This window comes from Mustela lutreola, chromosome 13, assembly GCF_030435805.1.
Source record: "Mustela lutreola isolate mMusLut2 chromosome 13, mMusLut2.pri, whole genome shotgun sequence".
NCBI classification, from domain to species: Eukaryota; Metazoa; Chordata; class Mammalia; order Carnivora; family Mustelidae; genus Mustela; species Mustela lutreola.
This window is the reverse complement of record NC_081302.1, coordinates 73,539,838-73,550,000: the sequence shown is the minus strand read 5'-3', so window position 1 is coordinate 73,550,000 and position 10,163 is coordinate 73,539,838.

Here is a 10,163-nt window from a genome sequence, read left to right as displayed (position 1 = left end):
GAATTATGTACAAAGGATGTGACTGGGCTGGGGTGGGGGCTAAGGACAAGGAAAAATACTAGAATTCATTTTGTATTTTTTATCTCCTATTTTAAATTTTTCTGGTTTTGTGTGCTTTTAGATATATATAATTGGTAGAGTGACACCCATGTAATTCATAAGTAGATATAGGTAGATGTGTTGCATAACCAATTGTTCAGAGAGCAGTGCGAAAGGAGAACAGAAACAGGCATCACTTGATCTGAAGTGTGGAACTCGGGACGACTTCTCCATATAAGCAATATTCTATCTGAGTCATACAGGAAGCCTGTGAGTTTGCCAGGCAGAAAAGTGGGGGAACCATCTTAGTCAGAAGGAAAATACAGCAGTATTTTCTCCTATGTGTGAAAGAACATGTCACTTTTGTGAATGGGATGTGCTCTGAGAGAGTCCTGCATCCATGGTGGGACATGTGAGGGAAGGGAGAGGTAGAGCCCATGGTGGAAAGGCTGAGATTAGAGTGTGAAGAACTGAGGATGCCAAGTTCATGAACTTGGAGGGAAAGGAGGGGAGGAAAGAAAAGGATAATGAGACCTTTCTACTGCCCCATTGGACCAATCTGTGGGATTCTCCTCTTGGCTATGATCCTAGGATCCTATTTCTCCTTGGCTGTGAAGCTAGGAGTGGGTCTCTCTCTGTTGGAGGAAGAAGCATTGAGACTCAGACACTCTCTAGCCTCACCTAACACATAAAATGTAGCTCTAACCAAAAGAAAGTCTCAGACTTTTAACTATTAGACTGTGATGAGTCCTCCAGAACTCTATAACCAATTTGATATTATTGGTTAGCACAATTTCCATCTCAGACATGTGGCTGGATGAGGATTATCTTTGGACTCACTCCTTCTTCCACTGTTAATAATATTTTATTCCTATTGCTAGGTATCTGTCTGAAAGTCATAAATAACCAAATCATGAAATTGAAAGCAATAATGCACAGTACTTGACATTGTTGGCAACTTCTTGTATTCACCACAGGTCCTAGTTGCAAGCAACAGAAGTCACTCTGGCTGATTTAAGAAGAAAAGGGACACAAAGGTATTGGCTAGCTCAAATAATCTAGGGGGTTGGGGATGGACATGAGGTGAATGCTTGGAGCCAGGCTTGGAGGCCAGGAAGCCAAGAATGAGTTCCCTGAGTCGTGCAGAAAATTGATCCATTGATTCTGTTGCTGGCCCTGGATGTTGCTGCTTCTACTACTGGAGGCACCCACACTGGAGGAGCCTGTTGCTGCTGCCACCGTGCACTGCAGAGTATACCTGGAAGCACTCCTAGCTTCTCATTCTGAGCTTGGGGCATGAGTGTCTGGTTGGCAGAGTCTAGTTTTTGCCCCTGCTTCCTAGCTGCAATGCAGGGTGGGAAAGTGATCAGGCTCTGCCTATAGTAAGATGCGGAATTTCACGAATGTAGCCAAGGGACTCAGATGCTGGAAAGTCAAAAGGAAAGCTAAATGTCCACTTTCCAACTCTTTTGGAAGTGCCTCAGCTTATCTTCATGGCACTGCCAAGTCTGGCTCCTGTCCTGCATGTCAGATTGCTTTGTCACTAGCTTCTCTTCCTGCCGTGACCCTTCAATGAGGACAGCCCCTGTGGTATTATATAAATCAGCCCTTATGGTTTTCTTTGCTTCCTGGCACAGAGCTCCTAAACCCTTGGAATTTCCTAAATGATAAGGGTGACAGGAGTTTCTTTTGTCGAAGTGTTTCTTAGGGATCCCCTAGATAGCTTCAGGATGCAGACTCGTTGCCAGAAAGATCAAGCCTTGATTAGAAGTTGGAACTTTCAGTCTCAAACAACACTGCTGCACCCCCACACCCACCTCCTGGGAGAAAAGAGATTGGGGCTAGAGGCTAGAGATTGAGTATATCACCAAAGGCCAGTTATTTAATCCATCATGGTTATGGAATGAGACCTCCATAAAAACCCCTAAATGATGGTATTTGGAGAGCTTCCCAGTCAGTGAATACATCTGTGTGCTGGAGGGTGGTTCTCCCCAGCTCCATGAGGACAGATGCTCCTGTGTTTGGGATCCTTCTGGACTCACCTCTGTACCTCTTCACCTGGTTTTTCATTTGTATCCTTTCTAATAAACTGGTCAACCTAAGCGAAGCGTCTTTCTGGGTTGTGTGAGTTGTTCTAGCAAATTATTGAAACTGAAGAGGAGATTTTGGAACCCCAGATTTATAACCTATCAGTCGGAAATATAGGTGACCCTGGATTTGCAATTGGTATCTGAAGTGGGGGCAGCCTGTGGGAGCCTTTTCCCCTACAGGATCTGACACCTACTCCAGGAGGAGGATGCCACTCAACTATTGTCAGAGGCTAGAGATACCGTGTTGTAAAAGACACCAAATATTTGGTACCAAGATGGAAAAAACCTAACAGCTGCCAGCATGATGTCCCTGACTTGGTGTCCTGCCATTTGCCACTCTCTTTATTGACACCCGTGAATTTTTTCCAAGTATTCTGTGGTTCCTTCCAAATCTGCATTTCAGCCACCGACCCTTCTCTAAGTTCCAGACCTTCCATCTATCTGCTTACGGAAAGTTTCTATTTAGATGGCCCACTCTCACCTCAAATACACTTTGTCAGAAAACCAAAATCTTTTAAATCCTTATGTTCTTTTTCCTTGCTTACGTCCCTATGGTACTTAGTGACTAGGATTCCAAACTTCAGAATCATGGTTAATTCCTTCCAGCTAATCCTAAATCTTTCTGATTTATCCTTCATGGCAACTCTTGCATTCATGTTCCTTTCTAATTCTGCAGCCCGGGCTCGAGTTCAGCTCCTTTTTGGGTTATGTCTGGACTGTTGCAACAGTCTTCAACCCGCCTCACTGCCATCTGCCCGTACTCTCTCCAGTGCATCCTGGACTTTGCCACCAGAGTCTTCTTAATGGGCTGCCTCCGTGAGTGTCATCCTCTCAACAATGCAATGGTTTCCTCCGGACTCTCAGAGAAAGAACACCTTTGCAAGCCTGCTTTCAAGGCCTCGCCATCTTGTTTCAACTCCTTCACTCTGTTCTAGCATCATATAGTCTCAATTCAACCTCAAACATTTAAGCAAACTAAGAAATGTTATCATGCATTTCTGCACAATAGAAGATGTTGATTTCACAGAAAGAAGATGTTGATTTCAGTCTTTCAGAGGTCATTTAAATTCAATGTCTGCAATGTGTCTCCTTGCAATCTCTTCTCTTCCATGACCACTGCTCCCATTTGAATTTGCCCCCACTCTCAGCCAACCCGAGTGCTTTAGTGAGTCCCGCAGCCTCCCTGAGAGACACAGCCCGCAACTCAAGATTTGAAGTTTCCTTCTTCTATTTTATATCCCTCCAAAAGTAGATGTCAGAAGGCAGGAAAACACAAAAAACAGAGGACTTGCCTACTCTTGAAAGCCATCCACAATTTAAGCCAAATATTCCAACATCCACTTGATGTAAAGTTACAGAAATGCTATTTCTGAAAATCGTATTTTCATTTGCGTAAGACATTGTCGTGCGCAGCTATTTTACTGTTTTCAAAGTTGGGGAATTACAAAGGAAGTATGTTTTTAGAAATAAAGAGACAAAAATTTGCTTCTATTTTGGCTCTACCTTTTCCTATTAAAACAAATGATGTCTGTATCTCTAAGCCAAATATTTCTCTTGCTGATTAATGAGGAGTCCTCAGGGCCCTGTAGCCTCCTTTTGTGGGGGTCTGGTCAGCTGTACCCTCTCCTCCCAGAGACTTAGGCCTCACCAGGGCAGGGCTCTTCTCTAGGGCTTGCTACTCTCCTCTCCAGACAGCTTCTGAGCTGTTCCCCCTGAGACCATCTTTGTGTGCTACCAGTACAGTTTCTGACATAATCATCTGTAGCCACATTAGTCTACTAGGCCTCTTGCAAATATTTCTCTCACTTCACTGACTGTGTCTTTTTCTCCCCCACCCCTTTTCCATTTCTTCCAGTTTGGATCCTTTCCTTGTTTCATGGTCTCTATTCAAATCCTACCTTCTTCCTGCAACCATCCTTGATTATCCAACGCAGACGTTTTTCCCAAGGACATTCAAAACTATTCGATTCTTCTGGACTGCTCCTCTAGCCACCTTGTTCAGCAATTATTTTCACGATTACTTGATAAATAGTAAAGAGCTGTACAAAGGTCAGCTACAGAGACTTTTTGCGATCTTTTCATTCTAGATAAATGGTAAGTTTCTGAAGGGCAGAGGCTGAGTTCTGAGAACTGAACCTTGCCCATACCCCATAGCATCTAGCATAGCATCTCTTCAGAGCAGACACTGGGGTGGTGGAAGATGGGGGCTCAGAGGGAGTGGACGCTGGACAGTGCCCAGCAGTATGCAGCTCCCCTCCTACTGAGGACTGCACTCCATACCCTGCAGGGAAACCTGAGCAGAGATGACTGTTCCCTGTTGCTGGAGGCCTTTGACTGCTGGTGCATGGCTCTCCAGCAGGCATCTCTACTACAACAATGACTGTGAAGGAGAACTTGAGACAGCAGGCAGCCTGAGATCATGGACAATGAAGCACAGCTGACCTGGAGGGTCGCCTGGGCCAGCAGCAGACTTGGTAGGAGCAAGAAGGCCTTGGTAATTGTAAGCCACTGAAACTTTTGAGTTGTCTGTTACCACAATATAACTTGGCCTATCTAACATACTTACTTTAAATTCCTGATGATTAAGGGTTTAATTAGGTAACTGGAAACCGAAGTGGAATCCTTGGAAATCTAGGGCTTCCAATACAACAAATCTAAAACTAAACAGGGCAAGAGAAAGGGTCTTGGAATCAGACCAGGGTTTGAGTCCTGGCACCCATGCTTTACAAGTTACATGTCCTGAATGGGTGGTTTTTAAACCTTTTGGTCACGGACCCCTGTATACTCTTAAAAATTATAGATGGGATTGTTTCTTTATCTTTCTGATAGTTGATTATTAGTGTACAGAAACAACAGATTTTTGTGTACTTATTTTGTATCATGCAACTTTACTGAATTTATTAGTTCTAAGTTGTCTGATGGAGCTTTTAGGGTTTTCTATTTTTAATATCATGTCATATGGAAATGGTGCAGATCCCAGTGTTGGTGGGAATGTAAACTGATGCAGCCACTATGGGAAACATTATGGAGGTTTCTCAAAAAAATCGAAAATGGATGAAAGACCCAAATGTGAGACAGGAATCCACCAAAATCTTAGTGAACACAGGCAACAGTCTCTTTGACCTTGGCCGCAGCAACTTCTTGCTAGGCACATCTCCAGAGACAAGGGAAACAAAAGTAAAAATGAACTGTTGGGGCTTCATCGGAATAAAAAGCTTTTGCACAGCAAAGGAAACAATAAAACTAAAAGGCAACCTATAGAATGGGAGAAGATATTAGCAAATTACATATCAGATAAAGGGCTAGTATCCAAAATCTATAAAGAACTCATTAAACTTAATACCCCCAAAACAAAAAATCCAATCAAGATATGGGCCAAAGACACGAACAGACATTTCTCCAAAGAAGACACACAAATGGGGGCACCGGGGTGGCTCAGTGGGTTAAAGTCTTTGCCTTCAGCTTGGGTCATGATCCCGGGGTCCTGGGATCGAGCCCCACATCGGGCTCTCTGCTCAGCAGAGAGTCTGCTTCCTCCTCTCTCTCTCTGCCTGCCTCTCTGCTTACTTGTGATCTGTCAAATAAATAAATAAATAAATCTTAAAAAAAAAAAATAGACACACAAATGGCCAAAGACACATGCTCAACATCGCTCACCATCAGGGAAATACAAATCAAAACCACAATGGGAAACTACCTCACACTTGTCAGAATGGCTAAAATTAACCACTCAGAAAACAACAGATATTGGTGAGGATTTAGAGAAAGGGGAGCCCTCTTGCTCTGTTGGTGGGAATGCAAACTGTTGTAGTGACTGTCTAAAACAGTATGGGGTTTCCTCAAAAAGTAAAAAAAATAGAACTACCCTACAACCCAGCAATAGCAATACTAGGTATTTATCCAAAGGACACAAAAGTAGTGATTCAAAGGGGCACCTGCACCCCAGTGTTCATAGCAGCAATGTCCACAATAGCCAAACTATGGAAAGAGCCCAGATGTCCATTAACAGATCAATGGATAAAGAAAATGTGGTATATACATACAATGGAATATTACTCAACCATCAAAAAGAATGAAATCTTGCCACTTGCAACGATATGGATGAACTGGAGAGTATTATCCTAAGTGAAATAAATGAGTCAGAGAAAGACAATCACCATATGATTTCACTCATATGTGTAATTTAAGAAACAAAACAGATGAACATAGGGGAAGGGAAGGAAAAATAAGATAAAATAAGAGCGGGAAGCAAACCATAAGTCTCTTAACTATAGGGAACAAACTGAAGATTGGTGGAAGGGAAGTGTGTGTGGGGATGGGGTAACTGGGTGATGGGCATTAAGGAGGGCACTTGATGTATGAGTACGGGATGTTATATGCAACTGACGAATCACTAAATTCTACCCCAGAAACTAATAGTACACTATATGTTAACTAACTTGAATTAAAATTAAAAAAAAGTAAAAATAGAACTACAATATGATCCAGCAACTCTACTTCTGGATATTTATTTGAAGGAAATGAAAACCAGTTTGAAAAGATATCTGCACCCCAATGTTCACCGCAGCATCATTTACAATAACCAAGATACGGAAAAAACCCAAGGGTCTGTCGATGAATGAATGGATAAAGGAAAAAAAAAAAAGAATATTATTCAGCCACGAAAAAGAATAATCTTACCATTGGCAACAACATGTACGGACCTGGAAGGCATTATGCTAAGTAAATAAGTCAGAGAAAGACAAATGCTAAATGGTCTTTCTTATATGCAGAAACTAAAATATATATATAAGCAAACTCATAGACGCAGAAAATAGATTGGTTTCCAGAGACAGGGAGATAGGGGATAGGAGAAATGGGGGAATTATGTGTTTGTTTTTGATTTAAATAAATTGAGTAGTAATAAAAGGGAATGGCTTATGGAGGGGAGATCAAATATACTTAAATTGCATTAAAAAAAGTGAAATACAGATACTTCCTATTGCTCCTCTTGATTCACCTATTAGGAGCAATTCCTGAATTTTACTGAGAGCAGGAGGATATGTGATTCTGGAAAAGAGAACAAAACAGTCAAGTGGATGATCTATTTCTGATCAGAAGTTTCTAGGAGATAGCTTCCCCCACCCCCCAGAGAAGTTTTTATACCATACAGTATCTTCAAAAGAACAGAAAACCAAAAAAACCATAGCTTTGGATTTCTGGGCTTGTCCTGGGGCCTGCCAAGATGGTACCTTTTATTTTATTTCCTGGATCTTGGTTCAGAGCTGTTAGTTTGTGAGAATCCTGTGGTGAAGCCTCTTTGGGTAAACATCTTGTTGGAAAGTCTGGCTTAATGGGTTTTACCTATGGCTTTTGAATAGCTTTGGAAGAATAGTGAGAGCAGCTCCTCTAGGGTGTTGGAGAGACCACCTTATTTGTGTTAGCAGAGCCTTCCTCCTGGGCCCTCCTGAGCACTGGCTGCAGAGCCAAGCTGTGACCCCTGGATCTACCTTGAGCCATGAAGGTTCCTGCTGTGTGTCTTGTCCTTTCTTTCCCTCCCTCCTTTCCTCCTACCTTCCTTCCTTCATTTCTCTCTCTTTCTTTTCTTTCTCTCTTTCTTTCTTCTTTCTTTCTCCTTTTAAGATTTTATTTATTTGAGAGAGAGAAGCATGCATGAGCAGGGGGGAAGGGAAGAGGGAGGAGAAGCAGATGCTCCGCTGCGCAGGGAGCCTGACATGGGGCTCCTTCCCAGGACCCCGAGATCATGACCCGAGCCAAAGGCAGTCACTCAGCCAGCCAAGCCACCCAGGTGCCCCGCTATATGTCTTTTCTTCCTGTCTCACTCTTCTCCCATAGGGAATGAAGATTCTCATGCTTCTCTAAAGTTTAAAGCTTCAGGTGAAGTGATCGGGTGCTCTCCTGTTACCAGGTGAGCACTGATTCTGGGGACGTGGAACATGGCTGGCAGACGGTTAAATCATAGGTCTGATGATTATAATGATCTTATGTCCTGGAGACCCAGTTTTAGACATTCCAGTTCGCTATCAGACCCCAAGCCTGATTTCAGGATTTTGAAAATAATCCTGAAGGTCGCTTCTGTGTGTGCAAAGAGAACTGCTCTCCTGAGCCCTGCGAGGGGCCTTTTAGAGTGGAGAGTTGGAATCTGTCCTTTGGTCTTTGCTGGTACAGAACTTCCAGGTCATAGGAGAGAGGGAGCAGGCTGGGAGGAGGCTGAGTAAGAAGGCTGTGCCACCCAATGGCCACTTCCCAGAACACCACACTTCTTCGGGCTGATCTGCTTTGTGTCTATTGCGCCTCTATCTGGGATGCCTTTCCTCTTTTTCTCAGCCCAGGAGCCTATTTCTCCTTTGAGACCCCGCACAATTCACTTCTGTCTTACTGATGGATTCCATGGCCACCATTTTGTTTTTCCCTCTGTATGTTCCAAAGTGATTCCTTCCACTTGTCCTGTAGCATTTATCACAGAGCAGTAAAATTACTTATGAACATTAAAAAAAATATATTTGAGAGAGAGAGTGCATGCACGCATACAGGGAGAATGTCTGCACACAGAGGGAGAGGGAGAAGCAGGCTCCATGCTGAGCAGGGAGCCCAAAGCAGGGCTCCATCGCAGGACCCTGAGATCATGACCAGAACTCAAGGCAGATGCTTAGCTGACTGAGCCACCCAGGAGTCCCAGGAACATTTTTTTTTTTTTTAAAGATTTATTTATTTGAGAGAGAGAGAGTGTACATGCTTGCAGGGGGAGGGGCGGAGGGAGAGAATCTTCAAGCCGACTCCCTGCTGAGCGTGGAACCCAGCCTAGCCCAACAGAGCCTAACACAGGGCTTGATCCTACAACCCATGAGACCATGACCTGAGCTGAAACCAAGATGTAATAGGCCCTTCTTCCTCAAAAAAGGGGACTCCTCCCTCCACCCCTGCACATGGGTATAGGGGTGGCCTCTGAAATCAAGATGAGAGAACCCTAGGAAGAGAGAGCGAAGGCCTGGTCTTTTTTTCAGATCCTAATCTTAGAGTTCAAGAGATTTATTTTTCCCCATTGAAAGCTGTCCCCTTACAGTTGGTGTTTCAGATGGCACACGGTGCCTCACCATGAATCTGTTAGCGTCCTCACGGGCACATTTTGTTCCAGGAAGCTCTCAACTTGTTTTTGGGAGAGGAACTCCCAGGAAGTCCATTTATCATATGACTAGAGTAAGTGAAAGGTAATCCTTTTTAAAATGTGAGTTATGGAGCTTCGAAATGTGCCATTTATCTATGTCTGCTGTGGAACGGGGGAACATCAGGGCAGGTTTATTCCTTAAACAGAGTGTGCTCTCCATTGTCTTTAGGGCTCCGTACCCCACACCCTCTTCCAGCGTACAAAATACTCTCCTATGGTGAATTCTGCTGGAAACACTGATGCACCTGGAGTTCCTTGTTACCAAACATTAAGTATGTCTTTGAACACATGCACGGTAAACAAGCTGCTTAATTATTAGGCTTCCACATCTATGTAAACACGCTTTTGTTTAATAGTCGATATCAAATATATTTGAGGAATATTTTTTGGGAAGAAAGCAAAACAGCTTTGGAAACTGGAAAACTTCTAGAACTCTTAACCAGGCAGGTATATTTTAGAAGATGAAAGGGATCAATGCGGTCAACCATAAATTGGAAGAGCATCACTAAAAAAAAAAAAAAAAAAAAAAAGAAAGAATTCTTAGATTTCTCTTCCCTTTGTATAGAGATAGTGTGACATGTAGCCACAAACCCTGGCTGAATGGAACAAGATGGCACTATTTGCATTCACACAAAATGGGTAACCCACAAGTTATTTAGTTCCCAGTTTTAAGAAATCTGTGTAAACCAGAGAGAGAAAACCCACAGCCTCTGAGCTTCCTTTTAAAACCCTTGCTGCAGATGTTGAACTGACAAATGACAATATCCTAACATATTCAAGGTTAAACCCCTGAATGGTCTTTACATTTACTTATTTATTTTTAAGATTTTTTATTTTGCAGAAAGAGAGAGAGAGAGAGAGAATAAACA